General features: G+C 36.5%; 1 protein-coding gene and 1 long non-coding RNA gene across 4 annotated transcripts in view; one reads left to right on the top strand and one right to left on the bottom strand.

Moving 5' to 3' along the window:
• The window catches only part of FLRT2 (fibronectin leucine rich transmembrane protein 2), a 160,788-nt gene that overhangs the window by 41,684 nt on the left and 93,548 nt on the right, over positions 1-25,556 (top strand). The gene's annotated exons all lie outside the window — the stretch shown is intronic.
• Positions 1,986-24,912, bottom strand: LOC110477270 (uncharacterized). 3 transcript variants are annotated; one of them, XR_013340148.1, is made up of 6 exons: positions 24,756-24,912; positions 20,797-20,901; positions 13,149-13,266; positions 6,783-6,862; positions 4,722-4,775; positions 1,986-2,253 (listed from the first exon to the last, which is right to left on the bottom strand). It is a non-coding gene; the product is annotated as an uncharacterized LOC110477270 (long non-coding RNA). The 3 variants fall into 3 exon arrangements; XR_002466562.3 differs by lacking the exons at positions 4,722-4,775; positions 6,783-6,862; XR_002466561.3 differs by lacking the exons at positions 4,722-4,775; positions 6,783-6,862; positions 13,149-13,266.

The following is a 25,556-nucleotide window of genomic DNA, read 5'->3' as shown; positions in this document are numbered from 1 at the left end:
AATATAATTTGTGCTTTTCAACTACTTAATAGTAATGAAAAGGGTTTTTCTAACTTCCTTCTCATGTCAAAAGTCCAGTGAACAAAAAAGCGGATCGTAACCAGTACATGGTACCTGGTTAGGATTGGAAGCAACGGCAGAATATTTAAAGAAATAAAGCTTGATGGTTTTTTAAAATTTATTAAAAAGACCTCTAAGAGACACAAAAAGGGCTCATTAAGTGGAAAATTACCAAACAAAATTTTGCTACTTTTTTTGCAAGGTTGCAGATTTTGGAAGACTTACTAAGCATCATTTTTATTTCAGCAACATTCATAAGCACAGTCCTAATCTTTTCCAGCTCTGTACATGACTCAATTTCTTATGGTATGATTCTTCTGCTTTCCACACAGCTGTCTAGACAAGTAAATGCTGTAGATACATGTCTGAAATCATCATACTGCTACTAAAATATGTAAAGAAATCCTGGACAATGTAAGTAGAACAGTCAAGGGAACTTAGACTGAACATTTTTCCCCAATAATGGAATTAGTAAGACTTATTTTAAACTACAGTAATATCTACTATTTATACAAGACTTTGAGAAACAAGAGAAGAGGCTAAAAAAATGCAATGAGAGTATGCATGGAGAGGTTCATCTCTTATGAAAAAGAATGCATCTTATTATATGTGTTTAAGGACTTTGAGATAAAAATACTAAATTACTAATCACTGACTAGCAAAAGAAAATTACCAACTGAAACCTGAAGATACACATTGTAAGTAGTAATAAGGTATAGGGTTTTCTTTGGGGTTTTTTTTGTTTGTTTTTTTTTTGGAGAGGGCACTGCAGTGAGCTACCTTTATTTTTTTGTAAATATGTGTTAATTAAATACATGTTAGTATGATCACTGTTGATTATAGTTTCATGACTAAAAGGCAGCTATTAACTTTAAGTATCTATTAATTTATTATACTACTTCACCGCAGGACTGAGATTCTTATAACAATTGAAAAAAAAAATCAACAAGAGCAGCAGATAAAAAATTAGTCCTTCAAAGGGACTGAAAGAAAAGATTCTGTTGTATTTAGAAGATTTTTGGGAAGGATGATCTGAAAAGGATGACAGTGTTATGGTGTAATGAATGTAGTCTCCACTGAAGGGAGTTATTGAGATAACAACAACTTTACAATTCAGGACCTAAATTATCTATTTTTATCTTACATGGTTGGAGAATAGTATAGCCCTTTGCTAGTACTTGGTTCAGAGCCATATAATAGGCCATGAAAAATAGAGCCAGTGAAAATCTGTTTTTGCAATCATTGGGGAAGACATGATCAAACATTGACACACTGAAATTGTCGTGTTTCTGATATAGGGGAGATTTTCTGATTGCTGGCAAAACTTGAGTCAGGCACTCCCAATTCCTCCTACTATGCACACAGGGCATACACAAAACAAACATCGGTTGTATGATTTGCACCTTTGTTGCATCAACAGTAGCAAGCAATTGTTTCCCATGTACATGTGTCTGGGCAAAAACACGGTGCTCACTGAAAGAGGAGGTGGGGAGACCCCATTTATGTGTACCAGCTGAGAATGGCTTATTTGGCAAGTCTATAAAGTTTGGGGGGAATTTCCTGAGCAATGAAACAGAGGTCTAGTCAAACTACTCCTCCAGGAGGCTCTGAAATGTGAAGTCCAAATTTGTAAAACTAAATACAACCACATATTTGAGGAAGAAGTCCCAGCTCACTTGCTCTCCTGTAAGGAATAGGATTACTCTACAGTAAAATTTGTCAATGGACATCAGGAGTGTCATCCGATGACAAAAACCTACCAATTGGTAGGAATTAACCAGCTGCAACAATTCCCTTGCCAAACAAGCTCAGCTGCAGCATCAGAGTCATATGAGGCCATCAGAGCTGCTCTGGATAAGCATCTGTGCAAGACTATTTTTAAATAAGATAGAGCTAACAACAGCTAGAGAAAATAACCTAAATAGGATTTCTTACCTGATTAGGAGATAGCCATTTCTGCAATATTATGAAGATAGATCTGTCTTCCTCTAAGCTTCAAAATTTCTCTTCAGTACTCAGTCTTATTAGAGGATCTTTCAGGAATGGTACAAGCCTTAAGAGAAACCTCTTCTTAGTTTCAACTTCAAGAAGCAGAATATATTGAAATTGAACTGAGACAAGAGTTGGTGCTGATGCTGGTGCTGCAACTTTTTGTAATTGCTTCTGGTCTCTCCCACTTTATTTTTTTTTCTCCTGTATCACAAAAAGTATTTGTTTCACAAAGTCATTCCTGAGAAAATTTAAAGCAGCAAAAACCTCTACAATAGATGTCAGCATGAGTACAATATATAATTAAACTGTTGAATTCACAGTCCCAAAACTTTACTAGGGTGCATTCTTGAAATTGATTATGTATTTGTTAATATAAAAATCAACTCTTACAGATATTTACAGGAAAAAACTACAGGGCTTGTCAGTAAATAATTCAGTATTACAGGATCTTTCATAGACTTGCCAATTTATTGATAATTTTATACAAAAAGAAATTAAACACTACATAAAAAGGTAAGTAAGTTTCATAATCAAAATTATAGTCATCATAAAAAGAATGATATAAATCTAAGACATACTCTTACTAGACTGACAGCTTCACCATTTGTGATTTTCTCACATACAGCTCCTCAGTCTATAGCCTGGATGTCATCCTGCTGCTCTTACTTAGGAATTCCAAATAGGAAGCATCTCTCTCTCAATATTAATTGTATATTTCTTAATGATCTCAAGTAGGGCTTCTTTTATCAAAAACAATACATTTTTAGTGTATTTATTCGCCTTGTGAAATTACCTGAATGTATTTCAACTGCAAATAACACTGTTAGACTTCCTACTTGAATTACATAGATTTCCTTATCCCTTTAAGACCCTCCCAAATAACAATGATAGCCCTGTCTGCCTATGTCTAAGACTGCCACTGAGGAGTCATTCATCTGCTGAGGGTTGTAGTCTTTTATATTGAATAAAATTTACAAACACAGGCTCTCTAATCCATTATTCTACTGAATGAAGTTTACCAGATAGATGAAATTGAAAGACACTTGTAAAATGCTTTGCAGGAAGCTAGACCACAATGACTGTTTTGTGATAAAAAGTGATCAAGCAATATCTTGAAACATGGGATTTGATTATTCTCAAACTCAGAAGTAAACCAATATAACACATCTAATAAAATTTATGCAGCACACTACATTATCTGTGCTTTGATTTATATATAACCCTGATGCAGAAAGAGGACAAAGGAGCAAAAAAATTAATTTAGGATCAGTCTGATCACTGGCACATTGCAAAAATAAAGATTCAGAACTTGACCTTGGGGACATTTGGAACATTAATTGCATTGTGAATCAGGCCTTTCTTTGAACAGAAGTCAAGTATGTTTTTCCTCTATTTATTTATTATATGAAATTTATGTTATTTTCCTCATTTAAAAGAAGCATTTTTTTTCTCCAAGTATCTTAGTGACCAAAAAGTCATATCAAGGGGCTCAAGCCCATAATATTTATGTGTAGCAAGGGTCTCCAGATACCATTTCCAAACCTTCCCTTGATAACAAAATACTGAGTACACTCAGTAGTTCTGTGTTATACCTATTTAATAATGATATGTCAGTAGAAACCACAAATGAAACACAGGCCCAGAAATGTTTTGCTTTGGGATATTTCTTCCAGTTCTAATTCAGCACTAAAATAATTACAGGATGTTTTAATTATCAAGATATACTCCTTATTGAGCAGAGTAATTATAAATAAAAATATATTGTACATTTAATTATTTATTTTATAGATTAAGAACGATTGTATCAAAGTACCAAGGTCCAAAATATTGTAGACTTCTCATCTTAAATGAAGGAGAGAATTTTTCCTGCCAACATAACATAGAAAACCAACAATAGCTTCATCACTTCTCAAAGTCTCTGAGCTGGATCCCGACTTAGAAGCCTTCATCCTCTTCCTGTGAAGTCATCACTGAACAGTCCTGAATTTCTGCTTCTCTGAATCTCTTTGAGTCCTCTGATTATTAACCTCTCTTACATTAATTTCTCTTCTCAAAATATTGTCTTTCAAAGCTCCCAGATCACATAGTTTCAATACCTCAGGAGGTTTTTTTGTTGCTGTTTTAGTGGTCCTTTGCTATGTTTGGATGGATTGTTTGTTATTGGGGTTTTGAGGTACTTTATTATTGTTTTGAGTTTTGTGTTGTTTGTTTGTTTGTTGTTAATAAGCTCCCTTGTTTTCTCAAATTTATTTAAAAGAAGATTTCATTTGCATTTGCTTTTGTTATAGCTTAGAGTATTTTTAGTACTATATCATCATGGACAAAAGGGGCTAAGAGAGACCTGAGGAGGAATTTCTTTGTGCAGTTCAAATGCATTACTTCTTGATTCACCCACCATGTAAACAAATAACAGATTACACCCTCCTTCTTACTCCAGTTTTGTAGGTTATGTCCTGAACTGTTTCCTTGTCTCTCTTCAGCTGGGCTAGCAATCACTCAAGCAATGAGCTCATAGGCACTAATGGCTGAAAGCCTAATCCTTGCAGTTTACCCTTGCAGCTTCCAAACTGCAGCTTTGTTCATATGTTGGATTGGATGCTTGCATTTTAGTAACAGCATGTGTGTTTTTTACTCAGTTTGTGATCTCTGTTATTTACTTTTCTGCTTACCTTGCACATGCCCAAAGGTTTTCAGTCTTATATTTAGCAGCTGATTGTTTTCACCTAGATTTTTCCATGTAAAACAGTTAAAAGCAAAAAAAGTTTCAGACATTGTCAGAGAAAGCCTACTCTCTAAACCCAAATATTTTCCAGAAGAAGACTCGAAATTGCTGTTTTTCTTACAATTCCTAAAATGAAATCCATCACTTATAAATAAGCATAAATTACTTGATTTATTGAAAAAAAATACTACAAAAGTATTAAGGAATCCATTATATATATGGTTCATCCAACTAGATTGAACAGACAAAATGCTAATCTGAGTCCCAGTTTCTTAATAGGGACTCAGTCTTGGTCACTACAGATATCATATCAGACACCCAAAGTGTTCCCTCCTTGGTCAGAGCAAGATCCATGTGACTGTGACATCCACCTTGCCTTTACATGAAGCCACTTTCAGCAGTAATAAACAGCGCCAGTTGTTACAGAATTTTTTTATTGCTCAGACAGTTATTCTCTGCCTCCCCTGTCATAAAAGCACAACTCGGATGAAACATCCCTTGTGTCTGTTCTGGCTTAGAGACTACCTTTAGGACTAAATTGTGTTGATGAAATAGATTTTAATCTTAATTGCACCTCAAACTCAAAACAACCTCATGAGATTTCAGGGATGTCAGCATTCACAGCAGCAGCAACATAGAAACCAAATCACTCCTCCCCTCCCCCAGGTGCAATCTGGCTGTGGCACTCTCAATTCTATTATCACTTCTGTTCTTGCCAAAAAAATGCCAAAAAATCTTTAAAAAAAAATCACAGACATTAATTCTGAGATATTTCCAGATGGAGTTTTGGCTCAACATCTGAAATATTTGTTAACTGACCAAAAATATTCTCCTGTAAGACAAACATTTTTATTTTTCAATTATAAAGTCAAGTATTGAAGACTTTTGGTTTTAATGTTATATGTTGCCACATGTTAATGGAGCAGACAATGTTTTAAATCAATCAACCTTACTGTGAAAATATATTCATTAGTACAGCTAAAGAAAGCATATCATCTTTAATTCAGAAGTTAATTTAAGATTAAATTGGCATAATAGCTAGATAAAATATTTTAGGCCTTAGAGGATACTTCTTAATGGTAGGGGTAGTAAAGAAGGAATTTTTACAGCAATGGAATATTCTCTATAGTTTCTGAGTTTGCAGCATGGAAAAAGTAAAAATTATCAATTCAGTTTTGACAGGGTGCTTGCTACACTTGCTCAAACTCCACTTTACTAAACCTGATCTTTGGGTTGACCCAATATCAGCCACCCTGGAAACTGGAGAAGGCAATTCTGTTCACTTTTTTCTCAGGAAACAGACTAACTGCTGAAAGCTCCAGGGACACCCTATTCTATTAGCAAACAAGTTCAACCTTGCTTGCAATGAATGAAATTAGAGTAAGAAAAGGCACAGAAAGTACTGAGAAACAGGCAGGTACTCCAGGATCCCAAAGAACCCACAACCACATTAGCTGGGTTTATGTTTTTAGTGCAGAAAGGTCATAATCAGCTTTGCAGCTCTTTCTTATGGAAAGATGGTGTAAGGAAAGGAACTGTTCAGCAAAACCTGTTAGAAAGAATGCTCACATGGCCCTGCCAGGTCACTTTGATTCACAATCACATCACTCTCATTTCTCAAGAAGAAGGAATTGTTGTCCGGTGAAATACAAGAAGAAAGGAGGCTTTGTTACTAGTTACAAACTATTAAACCATAACAATTTATAAAATATAAGACTCTAACAAGCCCTTTTGGCAAAGCAACATCCTATCTACTTCACAGGTAACAACTCATGTGAAGAGGAAATCCAGGAGAAATCTATCAACCAATAGATTAATCTCTGTGACCTTGTAGCACATTCCTAATAATTCTTCCAAAAACTGATCCTTCTTATCCCTGATTAATCACATTTCTCATAAACAGAGATAAAATAAGGGTGAAACCTTGCCTTTCTGTTGACTTTGAGGGAATCCCAGGAAGTCAGAATAGATTTCTTTTAGGATGTGAAAACACTGATAAAATACTTACTTTTTGCAATAAACATTTCTTAAAGAATATTAAACCAGCAAGCCACACTTTGATCCTTGAAAAGACAATAAATAGCCCAACTAGAGTAAAAGGGGAAAAAAAACAGTTTTAATTAGTCAGACAAGACATGACAAACATGACTGGAAATGAAAACAATCCTTAATTGAAACCTTTTTCCAAAGTAACTCCAGTCATGGATTTTTTTTAAAGAACAAGCACTACTTGAACATCTCTTAAATAGATGTCAGGAAAATCATTCTGGGAAAGAATTTTAAATTCTGCAAGTGATCCTGTAATGACATTAGATTATCCTTCTATTTATGCTTAATAACGTGTAAGACAGTGGATAATTTGCGCCAATGAAACATCAATGTGCCATAATTTCATTTGTAGTCCTTAGTGAGCCAATTACACAAATTCTTTCTTACTTTTTTTTTTAAACTGACAGTCTTTAATGCATATTGATCTGATGGTATACAGTCTATAAATCTGTCTCTCTTTAGAGAGAATGTGGAGAGAGAATGAAACAAAGTTTACAATTGACAAGACAAACTTGAGTAGTTTAACCTAATCAATCTATCTAATCAAATGTCACTCACACTTACTGTCACTGTGAAGTATCTCCTGCATTTAATTAATAAGCAATATTAACAGTCACCCCAAAATCTCTGAGGATAAAATGTAGGCCTCAGATTACAACAACATAAAAGTAAGTGTAGAATCAAAGAAAAATTATCACTCTGTTTCTTATGCACCTGTGAGGAAAAACCTTTCAGATAATACAAATTAAATTAAAATGAACAAGTACTACATGAGTTTGTGCATAACAGAGCTATGGGATTAATACAATTAGTGCTTCTTTCCTGGTCCAAGCTGATTAAGACTAAAGATAATTATTCTCTCATGAATAGTTGAAAACTTGCAGGAATACACTGTATTTTTATTGGATTACATCCTATTCATATACCTACAATAGGCTGCAATTTACTGCCAGTGTCAGACTTGTGATCAAGGAATGAATGGGCAGGGAAAGTCAATTCCATTTTGTCAAAATATTAAGTTTGGGATAAAAAAAACTGTGAAGATATATGTGCTATTTAATATGTTTGTCCTGTTATTTTTAAAACATTTCTTAGAAATTGACACTTCATATACATTTAGAAAATTTGAAAGGAAATGTTCTCTATATTTTCTCTATGTCTTTGCTAGGATGGATCACAACTAGAAAGAGTGTATTCAGTAAGTATTTGAGTCAATTACTCAAAATAATTCTTGACATTATTCAAGTAGTGTTAAGTCTGAGTAATGACAGAGACCGGAAAGGACCTTGTTTTTAGCTGTCATGATCCATTACTACAACATCTTTCCAAGATGTTTAAGATTATGAACATCTTCTCTACAGCAGCTGCACTGGGCTTGGTTTGAGCCATTAGATATTTCCAGGATGTGTTAACACAGCCAAAAGCCATTTCAGGCTCTCTCCAAAAAGTTCTAGGAAGTAAACTGAAAATATTTGAGCTGTTTGAATAACAGAGGGGCTTAGATTAGCTTTCAGCCAAAAGCAAAAGTTAACTAAAATACCTTAAAAAGCAGGTCCACGTATAGCAAAACTATCAATAATTTAGGATTCTTTAATTTAATTTGAGACTACATTTTCTCCAGCATGTTCAGAGTTTCAGGAGAAATTACTAACAGACAAGTGTTTTCGTTAGTAGCTTTTGTCCCAAGACATTTCTGAACTTGTGGTCTCACTGTTCATCTGTTCCTCTTAGTGCCTTAATCTTTCCAAACTCTTCCACTATAGATAAAAAGTAGCTTATTAAAAAGCATTGTACATCCATAAACATGGGCCATGATCTCCATCAGCCTCAATAGGTACTACTTTATTTATAGGGGTCATGACTCCCCATCAGAGAAGACAGGTCAAATCAAAGGACCCAGTTCTGTCTTCAAATTTGTAATCTGTCCCTGAAATCAGCTTCAAGCATTTTGCTAAGAGGAATTCAAAGCATTGGACACCTTGTAATAATTACAGAATGATTCTACCAAATCATGAAATAGCAAAATCTCAAAATAAACAACTAAACCACCATAAGGAATAATATCAGCTCAGCTGCAGATATTTTTCTGCCCCATCCGGTGCTAGAGGAAGCAGGTTTCCTTTTCATGCTGAGTATATAGAGTTTTGACTCATATTACCAGGAAGGCTGAAAGGAGAGGCCTCCCCCAAGCTTCTGAACTCATCTGGTATCTACTCACACAAAGACATCAATGTTCTGAGAGAAATTAGCCCCTGGAATGTTTTTGTTTTCAAAACTGTGTTCTGAAAAGGCAGCGTTTGCCACACATCTGGAAAAAGTGCTCATAGGTTAAGGATGAAAATGGGAAAGTCTTGAGAAAATAAAACATGAAAAGGGGCAGACTGGGTGGGAAAACTGCTGCAGACTAAGTGAGAGGATGAAAGGGAGCTATCCTATCAGGAGGATGTCTTGCAGAGAAGCTTACAAAGATAGCATTTTCTTCTGGGGCTTAGAGATGCTTCACTTGACGTGCTTCACTCCCCAGCAGAGTGGGAGGACAGCTAACTTGAGATTTTATAGGAAAGTGAAATCTTTGAGATATAAATACATATAAAGTATCACAGAAATTTTGCACAGGGTTGGTTGGGTGTTTGGGGTTTTTTTAAAACATCCTATTTTGCTAGAGAAGTGCCTTACTACATTCTGATTGTAGGGTATAATGGGTGGGAGAAAAGAAAGAACATACAGAGACCTTAAGTGCCATTTTCTTCTGGCCTGCTTTTTTGTCTGTGGTCTTCCTAACTGCACTTAGTAGTAAAAGTAGGTATAAACAAACAATATGTGAGGTGTACTGTAGTACATAATATTCCCATAATCAGCAATGCAGTGCCTGCTGCAGCCTTTTCTCTTGCCTATCACCAGACCTCAAGCCTGTACCTGAAGTTCAGCTGATAGTTATGAATGCCTTTACAGTCCTTGCAGTCCTTCCAAACAGTCAAATACACTTCACTAAGGGTGAAATTGAAGCTCATTTCTATTAAACAAAATATTGCCATTGCTAGAAGAATCATCTGACTTAGATTTCCAATATGGTCTTCACAATTGATTTCATATGATCTGACCATTCCCATCTGTAAAGACCTACGCAGATCTTTCTGTTATTTCCACACGTACAGAAAAGTAAGACTAGGCAGCCAGCCAGCATTTGTATAAATATGATCTGTAATGAAGTGGAAGGGAAGAAACATACTAATACTGTATAAATACAAAACCAATAAGCTGTCTGGTAAGGCATTAATTAATAACCATTAAGCTCAAGGGTATTTACTAGCTTGCAGATATTACTGTGATGCAGGGGAAAAAAATCATCCATGAACAGGACTGAAAAGAAAGAAAAGGTCAGAAAAAAATCTCCTTCAATCACAATTATGCCAGACAAATCATCAACATATAAAAAGGATTCCAAGTGAAATGGTAAGTCTCAAGAACAGTTCTATCCATTCTTTGAAATTATAAATTTCACAATCAGGAAAATAATTTAAAGCATGTATCAATTTAATGTGCACAAAGAGGAAAAAAAAAACAATGAAAGTGAAATGAAATGAATAAAGATTAGTGTCTGACCTACAAGTCAAAGACTCTTGACAACAGATTTTAAGGCCAGAGGTGAGTATTATATTGTCTCCATGCTATAATCTAAGGATTTTAATTACTTATCATTGACAAATAGCCTATGTCAATTATATAATTTCAGTAAGACATGCACTTGATTTGAAAGCAGCAAGATACAATACTTTTCTAAACAATTTGTTCTCATAGTATATTAGAAAGTGCTGATTGGGATATCCACAAACTGACAAGAACTTGGATTTCAGTCTACCGTTTCAGAGTGTCAGTCAGACTATCTCTCCATAATGATCAATAAATATAAAGAAGTTCTTCTCTGTCCCACACCCAAAACATGATTTCAAAGAAAAAGATTGAATAAAACATGGAAAAGTCTCAAGACTTCAGCCTAGAAGTGAAAAGAAAAAGGCGGAGGGGCAGAATCAAACAAAAGCCTTCTCTCTGTTTTTCTTATTGGCTAGATAAGGTACCTAATCTATTTTTTATACCCTGTGCCTACCCAAATTAGAGTCTTGACTGTTGAGAAGCCTAGTCCTGCTGTCTATCTCTCCAAGACACTGCACAAGAAATTAGTTTAATGTTTCAAAACTCAATATATTGGCCATACGAAGAAGAGGCACAGCAATATTGACTTTTACACTCTTAGAGTTTTCACTTTCAGCATTTTAGTTCAATTTTTGCCTTTGCAGAGTACAGAAAACTGTCTGCCATACTGCCTGGTGTCCCTTTTTAATTTTGCCATTTATAAATACATTAGTAACACCTGATAAGCCCCTGTTAGTCACTGTGACCTTGTTAACAGTCCATGACAGATATTTGCAGATAATTTCATTATATGCACATTTTTAGTTTATCAAATCAAGTATATGTTTTTCTATATACTTCTTGAATCTTAGAAAAGAACACACCAGAAGTGTAAATTTTCTGGAAACTGGTCAACACATACATGTTCTCTTTACATTACATTTCACAGAGCATTAGAAAATGTTATGTGCTTATTGAATAGCTTTTAATCTGATATTTCTCATACTGTGCAGTGTCATTGTTCAAAATAAGTGGTAGTATCAGTTTATTTAATCTTGTTTTGGAAACAAAAGAACATTTTTAAAAGAGGGGAGAAAAAAATCTATGAATGAAGGAGAGGGTGATGCACAATATACATGGGGAGGGGAGGGATGAATGAGAATCAAAGTTGATATTAACTAATCCTGTATTCAGCCATATGTTCACTCTAAAAATCAAGGAGCGGTGAAAAACGCGTGAACTGCATTGCATATATGTCACATGTATGTATTCATGTTAAGGCTCCTTCAAACATAAATCTCTTACTTTACCTAAGAAGGGAAATGGAATTGAGCCATTTTACAGAGAGGAATTCTGTTTTGAGCTGTCTTCCCCTGGTAATTTTATTTGTTTCACAGACTTAGTCAAAACCCAGATGGCAGATGAGGACAACGTACATAAAAATCTTTCCTTGTACCAAAAAAAAATCTTTTCTTGTAAACATTGCCAGCAGAGTTTGAACAGCTGATAATCCAGAGAAAACGACCATTTCCTTCAGTCTAATTCCAGTCTGAACAAGTGGTTCACTGGTTCACTGTGAACTGTGAAAACCTGATATATTCCTTCTTTCACATGCAGAATAGCTTTTGCAAAATGAAAACTAGCATCTGTTAGTGGTTTTAAACCTGCACTAATAAGTAAACCTCAAATATTTTCCTCATCTCTGTTGGACTAGTGTAGCATATTTCACTTTAACCAAGTGTATCAAGTGGACAAATTAATCTCTTTTTCAAGCTACCACAATAAAATGCAAAGGACTTAATCCATCCCTAGCTTTATCTGCACTAGGGTGCAATGTATTCTGGTTATTGACTCAAATGCTCATTCAGTATTAGTAGAGATTTAGACACAGCAGGACTGACAAAAACAAGGTTAGTCTGTTTTGAGGCATACATATTCACTCCACCCCCTTTTCACTGCTGTGAAGGCAGAAATTGGATTAAAGTCAATCCATCCTGAACCTCGAGCAAGAATATTTGTCCCCTGGCTGGCATAAATGGAACATAACTCTTAATCATCTGTTTCTTGTCTCTGTTATAGGAACTGGTTAAGAGCACAGCCCAAAGCTTTAATTACCTCCTAAATGTACAAACCATTTTAGAGACCAACAGAAAAACTGGAATTATTGAAACTCTTCTATGTGGTAGGCCAGGGCCTTAACATATATGGGGTTGAGTTGCAGAAGAGCTGAACCCCATCTGCCCCTGAAACTAATAGAAACAGCTTTTGCTGAGTGTCTTGAGAATTAGGTCACTGCATTGTAAATTATCATGTAATCCTTGGTTATTTAAGAAACGTAATTCTTCCTTTCCTACTCAAGACTAAAGTGATGCACTAAACAGTGGTCTGAAGTAAAACATTTCCCAGAACATATCCCTGTGTTCCAGAGCACTGCATGGGGATCAAATGACATAATGCACTGCACCTCAGGGAACCACTGTCCTCTTAGCAGCTGAGCGCAAAGGGGAGCAGGAGCCTCACAGAACAGACAGAACAAGCACTGGCAACAGGAACCACCAGTGTGACAAGGAGAAAGCCCAGTCAGTGACAAAAAACACTTGGGACAGAGAGAGGGCTAGACACAACACAACACATCTAAACAAGGAGTCGAACAGGACTGACACGTTCACATCAGAAAAAGACTAAATTCACAAACCTGAGCTTAAATGAGATCATTTCAGGGGTGAATGCCTCAGAGGAGACAGGTCAGGGCCAGTAAAGCCTATTACCATCTTCTGGGCTCTTCCACTCTAAGATATTGTTGCTGCCTTTTGCTGCAGTGAGACGAAAGGATTTTGGAAAAAAACTCAACAACAAATAAATTAGAAAAAACTCATTTCTGTGTCTGTTTCCTCTTAAACTTAAAGCTTTGTATTGTTCATCTTGTCTCTGCTGAGGACACAAGGTCTACAGCTCTTAAAAAAATTAAAAGAAAAACACAGACTTAGCCCTTTAAAAAAGAAAAACTCAAATGAAAATAGTCCTGCAGGTCATCTCCCTAATGCCTAAATTATTTGTAGAGCTATATATCAAAGCCAACAGAATTGTCTCCTTTAGTTAGCTGTGAACTGTTTTAGGTAGAAGTCTGAAAATGTCAAAACATTTTATATTTCGTCTATACAAGTGTAGATACAATGGCATGAATGGGGAAAATATTTCTTAATTTCTCTCTATAACAACTGTATGAACAGCAACTTTTCCTCTACTTGGATTTTTTTTACAGTTAATTCCCAGTGGGAATAGTTTAACTGGCGATAACATCAATGGGAATGACATTGTTGTCAAGGGTTCAGGAGCTTACAGTCTCATTTTATGTCTGGCTGAGTATGAGCAGTCTCAGGTTACAGTTTAACTGTAATTATGGACTGTACAGCTTCAGTTTTTTAAGCATAAGTTCAGGCCATCACTAATTTTTCCAGCACTATCAGTGTTACAAGGGATTCTTGGAAGAACATGTAGAACATGAGGCAGTTCCAGGCACTGTAAAGATGACAAACATTATCGTAGGTGCTAAGAGTTAAAAGGCGTTTCAGGTGTGTTTTGGTTTTGATGTGTTTTCCTCTTCTAATACTCCATTTATAGTCCAGATCAAATTAGAACTACTGGCTACAACCCATGTTTGAAATCAAAGAAACAAATACAATGATTATGCCTTTTAAAGGAGGGATCTTGGCATAGTATTGCCTTCTCCTCTTCATGAAAAATAGCCAAATGATGCCAGATCTCCAGAAATGGATCTATAAGAGAGATTGATTGCCAAGGAGAGATGGTAAAGGTGCCTGCCACCTTCCATGAGGTGGCAGGAACCTCTGCCACCTCTTCATAACTAGTTTCTTGGATCACACTGAAGCAGAAAAAAGCAAAATTATATTTGCCATCTTTACTTTGAGGATTTTACATACCCAAAGAAAGAACTCGTTTCTGTTGTAGCTATTCTTTGAATAACAAGAAAACTTCTGCCACTTTCTCACTTCCTTGGTTCACACCAGTTACACTCTGGCATTAAAGTATCACAGAATCAGTATTCTGAGCTAAGAAGGGACTCACAAGGTTCAGTGAAGTCCAACTCCTGCATGGGACAGTCCAAAGAATCACACTATGTGATTGAGAACAATGACCTAATGTTTTTTAAGATTTGTCACTCTTGGTGCTGTGACACCACTTCCCTGGGGAACTCATTCCAGTGCCAGCCACCATCTGTGTGAAGATATATTTTAGGTATCTTCTGGGTGAAGATATCTTTTTCTGATATCCAAACTAAACCTCACCCAACACAAGTTAAGCCCATTCCCCCACATCCTGTCACTGGTCACTGAAGAGAGGAGATCAGTGTCTGCCTCTCCTCTTCCCCTCTCCAGGAAGTTGCAACTGCAGTGAGGTTTTCTCTCCTTCAGGCTGAACAGACCAAGTGACCTCAGCTGCTCCTCACGAGGCTTCCCCTCCAAATCCTTCCTCATCGTTCTCCTCTAAATGCTCTCTAATAGTTCAATGTCTCTCTTATATTGAGGTGCCAAAAACTGCACACAGTGTTCAGGGTGAGGCTGCCCCAGTGCAGAGCAGAGGGGAACAATCCCCTCCCTTGCCTGGCTGGCAGTGCTGTGTCTGGTGTCCCCTAGGACACGCTTGGCCCTCCTGGCTGCCAGGACACTGCAAACTCATGTTCAACTTCCCACTGACCAGATCCTCCAGGTCCCTTTCTGCAGTGCTGCTCTCCAGCCTCTCCCTCCCCAGCCTGTCATGCATCCAGGGTGCCCCACTGCAGGTGCAGAATCTGCCACTTGTCTTTGTTAAGCTTCATACATTTGGCAACTGATTTATTGAAATCTCTTTGCAGGGCCTCTCTTTAAGAAAGTCATCAGCTCCTCCTAATTTTATATTATCTACAAAGTTGCTTACTACCCCTTTGGGTCCTACATTCAATTTGTTAATGAAGATATTGAAGAGAGCTGGGCGTAAGAGGGAGGCCTGCAGAACCCCACTAGTGCCAGGATGGCAGCAGCACCATTCAGTGTAACCCCCTGCACTCGACCCATGAGCCACTTGCTCTCCCATCACATGATGTTTTTGTGCAGCTGAAGGCTGGACATTTTGTCCAGGAGGATATAATGAGAAACAATATCAAAACTTCGCTGAAATTCAAAAGTGCATCAACTGGCTTCCCTCAATCAGCTAGGTGGCTTACTTTGTCATAAAAGGAAATCACGTTTTATAAGCAGGGCTTTCCCCTCATGATGCCACCCTGACTGATGATAGTATTGTCCTTCAGACATTTTTCAATACTCCCCAGAATAATATTCATAACTTTACCAGGCACTGAGGTGAGACTAACAGGCCTGTAAAATTTAAACCCATCTGAGTTTTTCCTCTGCTGTGCATTATGAATCAGAAGACATAGACACCTCAAAATATTTTGCAGTATCAGAGAGAAACATATAGGCTGCAATTTGAAGGAAATGTAAATATAATTATTCATTATCTTTATTCACACAGAATTTTCTGTTTATAATGAGATAACAAAAATAAGGACAGAGCAATGAAAAAAAAGTAACAAGATAGGAATATCTTTTCAGTTTCTAAGGGACTTCCCTTCCCTTCCCTTCCCTTCCCTTCCCTTCCCTTCCCTTCCCTTCCCTTCCCTTCCCTTCCCTTCCCTTCCCTTCCCTTCCCTTCCCTTCCCTTCCCTTCCCTTCCCTTCCCTTCCCTTCCCTTCCCTTCCCTTCCCTTCCCTTCCCTTCCCTTCCTTTGCCTTCCCTCACTTTTTAGGACATGACAGAATTCTCAGACTTCTCCTGTACATACTTTTGCCCTTCTAAGAAAGCTGCAATTCATAAAATTTAGTATGACTCCAGAAATTGTTAGGACAACTAGCAGATGTCAAAAATCTTGGGAGGCACTGGATTCATGACAATTCAAGTAGCTGATAGGGAAAGATTTTCCTGCCTAAGGAGAAAATGGTATAGGGATTGTGTGACATGATGTCCAGCATGTTGGTTGGCAGTTCCACTTCAAAGGAACAAGGCTTGAATCAAATAAGGCAAAGACCCACTTGATTCTTAAATGAACTGACAAAAATTTGTCTTGCCTTGAAGATTATCTTAACAATATTCCTAGATTTTTTTAATATACTGCATTCATACCACTTTCATGTTACTTTTATGAAACACAAGAGATAAACTTGTTTTATTGCTCTTCAGAAGTACTTTTGTGTCCAATTAATTTGGTACCACACTTTGCTTTAATTAGCCTGGAAATCCGCATCATAGTTAATTACACTGTACACCATTCAAGAGCCTGGAAATAATTAAATATGTTTTCATTACTCAATTGGCCTGGAAAAAGTATATGCATTTCAAGCACTAGTCCTGAAATGCTCTTTCAGACTCTGGCAGTCTGTTACAACAAAACTTTCAAAAAAGCCTGAATATGTTGCTGGAAATACACAGCAACAGTCAGAACAACGAGCCATATGAAGTAATGTAAAATTTACTCTTTTCTTAACAGAACCATATATCCCTGTGGAACATCAAAGAAAGAAAATACCCAAGAGACTGCATGAAAAATATAAATTTAATAGCTATGATGTATAATTAGCATAAACAATAGTATATAAGCAGTGAAGTCAATTGAAATGATAAATACAGAAAGCTTTGAAAAACAAACCAGTATTTTTTTTCAGATTTGTAAATAAGTAATTAAAGTAATTAATTTGTAATTAAGATAAGTAATTAAAATGCAACCATTTCACTACAAAATAGTGCACTGTGATATCTGAACAGGAGATTATCTTTGTTAAACAACTTCATTTTGGATAGTCCTGCCCTAAATGTCCTCTGCCTCAGTTGGAGTTTTGTTTTTACCGCGGGCCTGTGTCTGCAAAGGATTTAGGTGAGTAAACAATGGGTGCACAGGTTCCTTTGCAGGGAGCATTCAGACAGCCCCAGCCCCCACAGCAGCACACTAAAAGGCAATCATGGGGCTGGAGCCACTCAGTGTTCCCCAGCGCAGCAATCACTGGAAAATAATTAGCCAAGAGGGAGACTCTGTGGTCAGGAGCACGCCAGAAATGTCTCTCTCACCTATGTCCCAGTGGCATGTACCTGCCATATCTCACCTCCAGCCCTGAGCATCCTCCTGGAGGGAAAAGCAGTTTGCTGCTTTCTCTGAATCACAGAAAGGATAAGGTTGGGAGGGACCATGGTGGGATCATCTGGTCCAGCCACACTTTCTTTACACCGAGCTGGGCAGATTTCAGGTTTTACTTTAAAAATAACTCAGAGAACCAGGTCACCACTATGGAAGTGTAAGCTTTTCAGACTGGACAGCCAGTTCTGTCCTGAATTGCCCCAGGTGTAAGCATACAACTTCCTCAGCTGGTCTGATCACCTCTACTGCAGGTGCACCAAGCATTGGGCACTTTGAGAGAGCCTTTTGCAGAATTGTCACTCTTTTACATGAAATCTGAATCACCCAATAAAGACCTCTTATCAAATCAACCCTTAGAGCTGTGGAGGGGCTGGAAGTTCCATTTTGGGAAAAAAAAAATCAATGTATAACAAATCTTCCAGATTCCAAATCCTCCAGGAAGGTAAGTTTTAATAGGGCTGACATCAGGGAAGGAAAATTCCTGTGGTTGGTTAAACTTTTAAAGTGTTGTAATTTACAGAGTGTGGAAAATAACCCAAAATAGAAATCGAAAATGCAGGCAGTAAAATCAACAGCAAAACTTAATTGTTATGAAAATGGTAAAATAAGATTGCTTAACATTGTGGTAATATTTTTCCCCCTCAAAATGAAATTTTGCAAATTACATCCCATATATAAAAAATGCAGTTTTGGAAGAATCATTAATTTCACCCAAATATGATCCCCTCAAGGTTTCTTTGACCTGGACTATTTCTTAGCTCTTTCAAGAGAATAATTCTGAATAGACACAAAATTTACATTTAAGCCTGAATTTTTTCAGAGCATTTATAAAGGTTATCAGGTGAAACAGAGAAGTAGAAGTAAGTTCTTTCTTCATCATGGACTTCAAGATAGCTTTTAAAACCTATGCTCTGCAATAGTTTGGGAAACCAGGAGATATTCTTACTGTGAGCTTCAGCAAGGAATAATTTGTTTCAGCTTGCCTTTACGAATGAAGCAAATCAGATACACAATTTTTTGCTCACGGATTTGCAAATTTGAACTAAGCCATTCCTTTTTTGAAGCTATGACAAATGAAATTTGACCATCTTATAAAATATTTTTCTCTTTAAAAACATTACTTTTATGATCCGACTTTTTCTCATTACTTGACAGCTGTATTAAACAAAGAGAAATTTAAACCTGAAGCAAATATGCCTTCATTGTTGTAATTTAAACTTCAACCAGTAACAAATTCAAATGTCAACAATGAAATGTATTCAACCTAAAACAATATCAAGATTAGAAGAGGCTTTTTTTTCTGTTCATTATGTTAATTTAAATTTCTAAGCGTGATTTTTTCAAATTATTGTCTTAAACAAATTAAACATATTTTTCCTTAATTGAAGCCATTCATGAGCCACCAAACTGCTTTTTGAAATTATGCAGGGAGGAGAGGAAAATGTTTTAAGTAAATTTTTGTTTCTATTTTACTGCAACGAGAGTGAAGCTGTTTAAAAACCTCCTGAACCAAACCAAGCAAGTTTTGGTTAGTAAGTGAAAGCAATGCAGTCCCGCCTTAAGGATGATACCTTTACCTGTGAATACTTTTGTGTATTTCTGCAGTTGAAATACACATCTGTGGTGAATAGGTACATAATACCCAGAATCTAACTGAAAAGCCCACTGAATTTGTTACCATTCTTTTCATTGACCTCAAAGGGTCAAGCAGTCTGATAGCATAACCTGTTGATATGCAACTATGTTTGCTTTCACATGCCCATTTACAGCTATGGGAACATGCCACAGATTGTGGAGAAGCTGCTTTCCTTTTATAAATGAAGTAGCAGCTACATGTATGTAACTGTATGTACTGCATATATATCAGCTGTTATTTCCCTGCCCATTGATATATAGCAGAATTAATAGAAAAAATAGAGAGGATAGTATAATTATTGTAGATTTTCTATCTCAATTATGATGATGTGATTTATGATAGCAAAACCATAAATATGATATTTGGTGATTTTCTCTTAAAACAGTAACTTAACTTGACAGCAATGCTAGATGAGGTAGTTATAATAAAAATCACTCCACTGCATTGGTTTCTGTCACATTATATTTTAAAAAGCCACCATGTGACAAGAAAAATAAAAGGCTATCAGGTTCTAATTGCTCCTGCACTGAAGGCACTTAACAAAACTTTCGACTTCCTGACCTAGTCCAGTAATGTCAAGCACAGCTGATTGGCAACTTTACTGAATGTCCACGTTGCCCTTAATGAAAGGGAGATGAGGGCAACTGAACATCATATGAATATATTCTAGTCCAGCAGCTCTATGCAAAGTTGAAAACTTCAGGAGGGAGAGGATCATACTTTGACCTCAGACTGCAGGTCAGAAATTTTTATCCACCTTTAGAGAGTCCACGAAACAAAGGAAACTTCTGACACAAAGTCCTAGGTAAACAAAACTTTAACATTTCAGCCTTAAAAGACTATTTTTCAACACTTATTTTACTATTAAATGTAAATAACAATCACATAAAATTCCATCTCTTTTTTTCTCTATATGAAGTTTAGCCTAATGGACTTCCATGTGCTGGGAGACTGAATAGAGTGCTATTTATTTCAAGCAGTTTGGAGGATGAGAGGCTGCTGAACTGAGGCCTCTGCAACAGCAAAAGGTGGTGTTGGTGTTGTGACAAGTAATACAGTAGCAGCAATTTAATGGAGCATTTCCTTCTGTACATTAGTTAAAAATTAATTTAGAACCTGGGAGCCTGATTCTAATTTCAAGGAAATCAATGTTTAAACACCCACTGAATTGTACAAGTGAGAGATAAACTTCCAAATTATTGACTGCTGCTGCTTATGTCATCTGTTTGCAGTTCAGGTGTCTGGTTTCTTAAGGGATTTTAGCAAGATTCAAAGTCTTTCCTTATCTCAAACACTGAGCAATCTCAGACAGACTCAGACATAATCTGTACCACGGAAGGACCAGTCTGACAAGCCAATGCGATGCATCACTCCCATGACATTTTGAATTTTAGAGCACACGGAATTACACTAAATAGCTGACGCTTCACCTTTGCTCTCCCAGCTGTTCAGAGCAAGCAGATCCAGTTCCAGCTGTACTAGATAATCACAGCTTCTCCATAGTATTAACAGAAGGATAGCTTACCTAGACACATAGCCATGGCTCCGACTTCTCCGTCCTCTCTCAGTTTGCTGGTCTTCCAGGACCTCCTTATTTCAGTAGCATGATCACAGACATGATCGTTTAAGGCTAGGAAAAATCAAGATTTTGTAGGAAGAGAAAATATTTATCATTGAAATCAATAATATTCCAGGTTTCTGAGACAGAAAGGAAAAGGTTTCTTTTTAAAGAAAAAAAAAAAAGCCCCAGTTTCTGTGTAACATTTGTCTGCTTTTTACAACTGCAGTTGGTTTAGCTTCAGGTAGTTTAACAAAATTGCTTCTCCTTAGGGGTGGATGGTCACACCTATGTAACATCCAGATTTTTCAGAACAAAAGTGGCAATATTAGCATAAATATGAACTATTGTAGCTAGGACTTTCTAGATATAATGTGAAATCAAATTTGCAGAATTAAAGCACTATCTCTAGAGGCAATAAAATCAATTTTATATCTCACATTCTGAAGATTTGTGCTTTAATGTTTTTTCTTATTTATTTCCTTTTGGTGTGATAGGATTAGATGTGCCCCTGTTTAATCGATCAGGGTAGTTCTGTATCAATCACCAGAAAAGACAGGCCTATGCTTACTAAGACTTTGAAGGAGATTAGATAACTAACTGCAAAGAGTGAGCAGATGAGATAATAAGGAGAATAACAAAATAATCCCAAAATAAAATGTCACAAAAACAATAGGAAGGGATTCTCTAATTTTTTTCAATGGAGTTGGTCCAAATCTCATAATAAAATTTTAAACACAGTCCAGTATAAAACAAGCCTAACTTTTGTATTATCTTATTCTGCCTGTTTTACTACTTTAGCTGCTATATTTTTTGTGTAATTGTATGCGTAAGTATCCTCAACAGCAGTATGCTCTTACCTGTAATGACTGCAAATAGATATGAATATATGTGGGAGGAAAATGAGATTTTCTGTTTTGTAAATAGGTAGTCTGCTTTTTAACTGTTTCTTTTTAACCTTATTTCACTGAAACCTGCCAAACATTTTTCTGACAATCAAAATATTTACTTTTGCTAAATTTTGGGTGTTTGTTCAGGTTTTTTGAACTCCAGAAGAAAGGTAATGTTTTGGGGTAGAACAAAACTTACATGTAGTTTTTTGCTTTCAGGATTGATCAAGGGAAATGCAAGAAGAGTAGTTCCTCTACTGAACAGTATTAAAACACAGCAACATTTATTAAAAAATCTACTTTCCTAGTAAAATCTAACAGCTTTTCTGATCTGAAATTCATGTTTTTTCCTGAATAGCAGGTTTTAACTTATATCTATTAGCCTTTCAAAGATTATTCTTCTTTGAGTCTGCTAAATGAGTTTTTAAATTTATTTAAATTTTTGGCATTGGCGAATACTTTAGCAACAAGTTACACAGATTAATACCTTTTTTATGTAGGAAAAAAACATTGCATATTTTTGGTTTAAGCCTACTATATGAAAACATCATTTGATTTCCATTGTTTCCAGTATTTAGAGAAGCAGTGAATAGTCATTGCATATAAACATGTCTTCCCCAGGCAAATAATGCTGCTTCAGATCTTTGTAATTCCCCTCTTGTTTGTGTTTTCTGTCTTGTATAATCTTCATATATTTGTATGTACTTAATATAAAAACAATTTGTTTCCTTAATCAGCCTTCAATTCACTTTGCCTTTTTTACTGTATCCCATTTTAGGTTAAAATGATCAGAAATTAATTAAATGTTGAATCTATGGGCTCTTAAAACAACATGCTAATATGGTAATATAATTATATTTTCCTTTTCATGTTCAGTCCCTTTCCTAGTACTTCCTAGCACTCAAATGATTTACATTTTTGGGGGTTTTATTTGTTTTTTTTTTTTTTTAATATCAGAACTTAACAAGATTAAATATGTCAAGACATAAACGATCTCCTTTGGTTTCTATAGGAGATGAGGGAAAAAAGTCTAAAATAAAATATTTTAAAATATTTAAATCTACAAGTTCTCAAAGTAAAAAAAAAACCAATTTTGTCAAATTAGAATCTTGCAATAAACTGAGTAATCTAAATAAATGCAAACAATAAAGAAGTACTATATTTAGTTAATTTATAGAAAAGAGTTGGAAAATGCTGTCTAAAATGCCGTGTGTAGAATCCCTTCCTCACACTGGCATTTTCAGGCTGACTTTTCCTATCAATATTGTATTTGGATATATTTTTTCAGTTCTCATGGGAAGTTACTGTAAACATTAAACAAGAAAAACATTTTGGAGACTGGAGCTAGCTGAATTAGCTCGTGCCAGCATTCCCCTGTCTTTGCTGGGAACAAACTATCACTGCCTGGCTCTCTGGAGTGCCTGCCTGGCTTCTGTTCTGCCTTTCCCCACCATGGAATTTGCACCACCAGCCGAGCACAGGGGAGCATCACCTCGGATATCAAAGGTGCTCACATCACCCCCACACACAGCCCAACCCTGCCTTCCTGGCCATTTGCCTCTCCACACCCAAAAGCAAGAAGAAAGCATTGGCCCTCTTGATGTGACTCCTCTTTTTGAAATAACTTATGGTTTTAAAAGGACTTTTTTCCCTTCAAAGTCTTACTCTGAACACTCTGACTTTGTGAATCCTATTTGCATGAGTGATATTTAAAAAGAACTGCAAATTGCCTTTCCATTCTTATTTGGACCACATATTTGGATGAAAATAATAAGATTTTTCAATTAAAAATAGAGACAAATTAGTTAGGTGACGCTCAAGAGTTTTATCGAGTCTTCAGTGATCTGTAGAAAGTTAAATATTTATATTCCAAGGTAAATTCCACAGCACATTCATCATCAGTGTTCAGCTCTATGAGATAAAATTTAGCTGTGGGAGCACAAGGCAGAAGTCAGGGCTCTGGCATGCCATTGAAAAATACAGGTGCTGAATCTCTTTCTGGCCTAGAAAATGTCACTTTAAGTCCTTCACCTACCAGATTTAAATAGACAGCAATTACTGTTGCCTCTATCAAAAGGAGCTTGTGGAAATCATGTTTTACCTGGCTTATATGAGGGTGTGCAAAGGACATGGATTTGTACTATTGTTTTTCCCCAGCCTCAGGATGTTTACTCATGTATGGTGATATGACAGGGAGAACACATATGGTAAATGTGCATCTGCAATAGTTATTATGATTATTATCTCTGCAGCAAGTAAAGAGCACATTTTAATGCAAACTGAAATGGGACTGGCTGCATTTTTGTTTTAACCCAGTAGCACAAACTGAGATTGCTGGTGGTAGAGGTGCTGACTTTGGGCTTGACAGCTGTTTCCCTGCTCCTTCCACTGTATCACAGCCAGCATGCACAGACCCTTTTCCAGGGAACGGGCCAGATACAGCTGCTTTGCTCTCATCCCCTTGGAGAGGGTCTCTGCTCCTGCTGGCCACCTAAGGGAAGGACAGAGCTGTCCACACACACACACACACACACACAGAGCTGCTGAAGACAGGGTGTGTTAGATTTCTGGGGAGACTGAAATAGATATTTCCCTTGTGCTGTCAGGGTTACCCAGTAAAGGTAAAAAATGTTTTACCTCCATGATCTTTCTGAGAGGGAAATCTCTAAAATCAGTGAATCAAGGTCTTAATGGAACGAGCTGGCTCTAGTTTGTGTTTATCCTAAAGCCCTAGCATGCTGTTGCAGCAGCATAAAAGACTATGAAATTCAAATAGGTTATATTTACAGCCACTGTAAGGCCTCTTTACAGTGTGCAAGTGATAGAAACAAGAAGCAGGTATGCCTGCAAAGTACTTTGAAGGGAGCCTTCTTTTATAAACTGGAAAGCATCATAATCTTTCAACTCACTGTCTCAAGAAGGTTTATTTCAGCCTTTTCTCCTTTTGTTGTGAGGAAAGGTTTGGCTGCAATCACTTTACACTTATGGCTGACAAGAATATATGGCACTGCCATCCATGACAGTATCCTTACTAACCTGATGAGCATGCTGGGGAGGCTTGCTCTCGCCAGATCTTTCACCACCCCAAGGGCTGTCAAGCCTGTTGTCACTCACATGTTTTGGAGTGTAGCAGATCCAGCATGGGGGTTGTGTATGTGGGAAGCTGAAAAGTTACAAGAAAAGGGCATAAATTAGGAAAAGAAAGAGGAAAAAAGAATATAAGGAGGTATTTCTTAATGGTAGTATACAGTAAACTATAAATAATGATCCACAGTGTGCTAAAACTCTCTGGTAAAGGAATTGCAAATGCTGCTGTAATGAACACTTATGCTTCAAGCATATCTTTAACTTCCTTAGGCCAGATTTTAAATTCTTTATTCAGTCATTAGTGCAGGTCTTGAAACTGAAATGATTTTTTTTTCTTTACTCCAGATAAAGAATTGTAAATTTGGCCTTTTGTGTCTGTATGATTCATTCCAGCCATGTCAAACTGAAATCTTTAATGTTTGGGTTTGATAACCTATTGTATACCAGCAATTTATCAAAAGTGTTATTAAATTAAAGGCTAGCTGATTACAAAAGATTTTTCTCTTTGATTTACTTAAAGTGACACAGAAACCAAACACACATGCTCTGTTGTGTGCAATTCATCTATATGACAATTTTATCTCAAAAAAAGGAACAGAAAAGGGATAAATAGGTCAGACACTCTGAGCTCTACTTTCCCATCAAAAGTTAAACCGAAGTGCTGCATATGGAATGAAGAAGTGCTCATGCAAATCTCTGGCATGACAGACCTTAATCTCTTCTCACCAGAATCACTACAAATTAGAGGGC

Source organism: Lonchura striata, chromosome 6 (genome assembly GCF_046129695.1).
Source record: "Lonchura striata isolate bLonStr1 chromosome 6, bLonStr1.mat, whole genome shotgun sequence".
NCBI classification, from domain to species: domain Eukaryota; kingdom Metazoa; phylum Chordata; class Aves; order Passeriformes; family Estrildidae; genus Lonchura; species Lonchura striata.
The sequence above is the reverse complement of the archived record's forward strand: the minus strand, read 5'-3'. Positions and strand labels throughout refer to the sequence as shown.